Source organism: Zalophus californianus, chromosome X (genome assembly GCF_009762305.2).
Source record: "Zalophus californianus isolate mZalCal1 chromosome X, mZalCal1.pri.v2, whole genome shotgun sequence".
NCBI classification, from domain to species: domain Eukaryota; kingdom Metazoa; phylum Chordata; class Mammalia; order Carnivora; family Otariidae; genus Zalophus; species Zalophus californianus.
The window spans coordinates 96,753,147-96,758,358 of NC_045612.1; the positions used below are offsets into that span (position 1 = coordinate 96,753,147).

At 37.5% G+C, this 5,212-nt stretch overlaps 1 non-coding gene across 1 annotated transcript; it reads right to left on the reverse strand.

Annotated features, from left to right (window-relative positions):
* Nucleotides 1-232: 232 nt before the first annotated feature.
* LOC113931680 lies at nucleotides 233-355 on the reverse strand. Its single transcript, XR_003522832.1, has one exon. It is a non-coding gene; the product is annotated as a small nucleolar RNA SNORA77 (small nucleolar RNA).
* Nucleotides 356-5,212: the final 4,857 nt, after the last annotated feature.

The following is a 5,212-nucleotide window of genomic DNA, read 5'->3' on the forward strand; positions in this document are numbered from 1 at the left end:
CACCATTGTTTCAATAACACCCAGGGCAGGTCATGATACACAGTAGCAGCTCAATAAATATTAGATTTTTAAAAATGAATGATTTAAGAAGTCAACAAACCAATTGACTAATGAATGAAATTACATGCTCTGGACTTGGTGTTGGTCTGGGCAAGGCAGTACTCTCAAAATGTAAACTTCCATGTGTCATAGCACCCAACAGAAATCCACAGTGTTTTATGTCTCTTCTTCTCCCTGTGTCCCCAGAAGGTTGCATCGCCCTTGACAGGTTAAGGTGGTTACAACACTGGGAGACGTTTCTATGGAATACAGAAAAAGCACCCATCTGGGCCTGCAGCTGGGTGCAGAAAGAATCTGTGCACACTGATTTTTTTTTCCACGTACATTTCCTTGTTCAGTTTTGATCACAGACTTCAAATAGGACATTAGCAGTACTGGAAACATCTTCAGTAACAGCAGTTTGTATAATTGAGGGGCTGGAGGACTCTACTGAGTAGGTTTTCTAAGTAAGAACTTTTCAGTCTTCAAAGACAGATCCTAACGTGAGTGCAAGTTTGAAGCTTATAAAATCTGAATGTATATAGAGACAGTTAACTTAGGCTTGTTTGTTTTTCAAATTCTGGAGTGAAGAGTCACAACTTGGAAAAGATAGTTTAGTTCAAATTAAAGGCAGCAATGCATACTTTACATAGTAGACAGTAAATGTGAAGGACATATTTTCCAGGAGGGTGTATGGCTTCAGAATATTCATGACTTTAATAAAGTATTAGATGAACTCATGGGTGGAAGATTACTAAGACAAATAAGGGAGGTTTCAGGCATGATTGCGCTTTTAAAGTCACTAAAGAGAGAAAAGTACCAAATACAGTAAAACATCAATTTGGTACCATTAATATCATCTGGAATACTGGTTGCATAGTGTGTGCTATTTCATATGTTATGCTGCTGTGTCCCGATGAAAGTGATTAATAATACATACCTTTTTGCAAATGTGATAAAAGGCTATGAACAGAATGGGATAATTAAGGGCATGTGTGAAAGTAGCTATAAGTCTGTGGGCACACATGCTGGAAATAAGTCACATTATTGAATCATATACCAAACCCTTTGTATTAACTGCCCTGACTCTTTTCAGTCATCACCATCAAATTGCACCATAGAATTCAAATTTCTGGTTTGGGTTGTGCAGGAAAATGTCACATAACCACATCTGTTGGGGGAGACGAAGCTGGGGAGAAAATGTGGTGATAGTGATTAAGGACCCTAAGCTATACTGTCTCTGAGGAGAGACTACATCTTTACATGGGAGAAAACCTGCTTAGGGTCTGAAGTCATGGTTTACATTTTATCAGTTGGATCCCTTAATTATGTTTACAGTTTAGAAATAAAATATACTTTCAAGATTCTTGCATGAGAAAACAAGTTTCAGATCATGTTTCCAAATTCAATGCTAACCTTTTTAGCCACTGGTGCTGAATAAAATTGTTGCTTTATAAAACTGGGAAATGGTTTAAGTGGCCATCATCTACACATTACATTTGTTATTTAGGGTAATAACTTGTAAAGTTACATTTTTATGTGGGATGTCAAATCATTGCCTCTCATCTGCTTTTGAAGTCTTAACTGCCAAAGGGAACTGTTTTGAATAAGGTTAATTTTGGAAGTTAAATTTAAGTCACTCCTCATATTGTCAATCAACAATTTCCCCCAAAAGCATAACCATATGTTTCTTGTACATAAAAACAAAACTATACACTCTCCCATTTTCTTCAAATCTCTAAGGTAGTTTTTGCGTGCAATGAAAGATTTATGCATTGTTATTTTTGTCAGGAGTGGAAAAATATTTTCTCAAGGTTAAATTATCCAACAATGGTGGTATATAAATATTGAAAAAAATTATCAGGGAAAGTTCTGGAATGTACTATAAAAATGGTATAAATACTAGAAACTCACTTCTTATGAGATGTATAAATGTGAGAGAGAACTAACTGGATTTTATTCTCAAGTTATTTTGCTTATTATAAATAAGATTTATGGGGCGGCTCAGTTGTTAAGCATCTGGGTGGCTCAGTCGTTAAGAATCTGCCTTCGGCTCAGGTCATGATCCCAGGGTCCTAGGATCGAGCCCCGCATCGGGCTCCCTGATCTGCGGGAAGCCTGCTTCTCCCTCTCCCACTCCCCCTGCTTGTGTTCCCTCTTTCGCTTGTCTCTTTCTGAAAAATAAATAAAATCTTTAAAAATAAGTAAATAAATAAATAAGATTTATGACCTTTAAACAGTACCATATAAGCTTAACAATAAATATAAACAACTAAAGTTGTTTTTGTAATACTTTGTGATGACATTATACTTGTATGAAATAATATGTTTTGTTCTACCTATATGTGCTGTGGGGGGTATGAATTATCTTTTGATTATGGTCAATTTCAATTGTGTATAGAAATGGACAGAATATTACCATAAAATCCCTTGTTCCCATCTTCTACCTTCAACAATTATTAATTCATGGCAATATTTCTCCCCTTCCTCTCTTATTATTTTGAAGAAACTATAAGACATTATTTCTTTTTACCCATAAATATTTCAATATGTATCTCTAAAACTGAGAACTCTGTTAAATAATACCATGGCATCCTTAAATGTGCTTTTAAACTTTTGTATTTAGGCAAGGCAAACTGATCCCTTTCAAAGATGAAAACTTTGCTCTCTTAGAAAGAGTGCATCAAAAAAAGTATCTTGCTCTGGGTGAGTGATTATTGCCAAGAGACTATTTCATGTAAATTGGCAGTTACATGAGAAATAGCTCTAAAGAACAATGCACTGCAATCAGCAAAAGGTCATGGGTTATGCTTTCCCCTTCTGATTGGAGAAATAAAATTTCAGAGTTCATACCAGTAAATATGGAGGTGATGAAGCACTCGCTCAAGTTTCTTTTATATTTGCTATGTTAAAAGTAAAAAACAAGAACTTGTAAGTCCCCTTTGTAAATATATTTTTTAAAGATTTTATTTAGAGAGAGAGAGAGAGAGAGAGCACAAGCAAGGGGAGTGGCAGACAGAGAGAGGAAGAAGTGGGAGCCCAACTTGGGGCTCTGGGACCACAGCCAGAGCCGAAGGCAGATGCCCAACCAACTGAGCCACCCAGGCACCCGTATTTTCTGTTTTTATTAAAAGCCTAACATGTCAGATATTTGATTTCATATATATGCATAGCCTTTTTATATACATATATTGATAGCTTTTTTATATACATAGCCTTTGTATATGTGTATATATGAATATACATTCATTCATGCCTTCCCCAAAGCACTCTCTTCTTTGTGAAGACTGTGTATCTTGGGCAGCTGTCCTAACTTGGGCTTGAATAAAACTCACTGTCTTTCTTTTAGAGATTCTAAAAGGGTTGTTCATTTTGTGTTGACACATAGAAGGGTCCATGTTGTAGAAGAAGTCAAAAGCAGTCTTGAATAATTAAAACCCTTCTGCCAGACTGTCTAATATCCATTTGTTTTCTGGCACCACTACCTGTACATTTTCTTCCTCATCATGTGGCACTGGTTGGGAAGCACTCATCTCCATCAAGTCATCTTCTGTTCACTCCTCTGGTGTGGTGTCTGTTAGGTCTTGAATTTCTCCAAGATCTATACCTTGAAACCCATTACTCCCCACTTTTTTTTTTTTCCATAGCCACAATCTCTTTCATGATTTCCCTGACTGGCTCTGTATAAATCCTGGGAAGTTGTGGAAAATATCTGGACAGAGTTTTCTCCAGCAGGAGTATATTATTTTGGGCTTAATGGCTTTCATGTTTTTCCTATAGCAATGATGGCATCTTCAATGGTGTAATCCTTCCAAACTTTCATGATGTTCTCTCTATTGGGGTTCTCTTCCATAGCATTGAGAATCCTTCCCATAGAATATGTGTGTAATGAGCCTTAAGTGTCCTTGTGACCCCTGATCTAGAGGCTGAATTAGAGACATTGTGTTTGTTTGGGGGCAAGTAGATCACTTTGACACCATTGATGTTGAACTCATGGGGTTCTGGGTGGCCAGGAGCATTGTCCAATATCAAAAGAACTTTAAATGACAGTCTCTTACTGGCCAGGTACTTCCTGCCTTCAGGGACAAGCATCAATGGAACCAATCCACAAAGAGGCTTCTCATTGTCCAGGCCTTCTTGTGGTACAACTAGAAAACTAACAGCCGGGCGCCTGGGTGGCTCAGTTGGTTCGGCAACTGCCTTCGGCTCAGGTCATGATCCTGGAGTTCCGGGATCGAGTCCCGCATTGGGCTCCCTGCTCAGCAGGGAGTCTGCTTCTCCCTTTGACCCTCCCCCTTCTCATGCTCTCTCTATCTCATTCCCTCTCTCAAATAAATAAATAAAATCTTAAAAAAAAAAAAAAGAAGAAGACTAACAGCCAGAGTTTATCTTTTCCTTCAAGGCTCAGGGGTTAGCAGCTTTATAAATAAGGACAGTCCTGTTCATAAACCTAACTGCATTTGCACAAAATGGTAGTTAGCCTATCCCTTCCTTGCTTAAATCCTCGTGCTCATTTCTCTTCCTTACTAATAAACGTCCTTTGTGGCATTTTTTTTTTTTTTCTCAGAATAGAGCAGTTTCATCTGCTTTAAAAACCTGTTCGGCGGATATCCTTTCTCCTCAATGATTTTCTTAGAAGTGTCTGGGAACTCATCTGCTGCCTCTTTGTCAGCAGAAGCTGGATCTCCTGTTATCTTGACATTTTTTAAGCCAAACTTCTTTCTAAAATTATCAAACCATCCTTTGCTGGCATTAAATTCTCCAGCTTTAAATCCTTCACCTTCCTTTTGCTTTAAGTTGTCATGTATGAATAAATGTCATATAATGATTTGCTTTTTCTCAAATCATATTAGAATCTATAGGCATGGCTTTCTTATAGCAACCCTGTACCTACATAAAAAGTACATTTTCAATACCAGATAAAAAGATAGTTTGTGAAAAATGCAAGGTTTTCATACCTGCTAGTGTTGCTGCAGTCATGGCTTCATGAATTTCCTTTTCTATTTCTACAGTGATCCTTATGCTGGATTCATTTATCTTGAAATGGTGGGTACCTGCAGTAGCAGACCTCAATCAACAGTACATATCAGGCAATTCAACTTTTTCTTGTAATGTCATGGCTTTTCTCTACTTCTCAGGACCACTTCCAGCATCACTGGTGACACTTTGTATG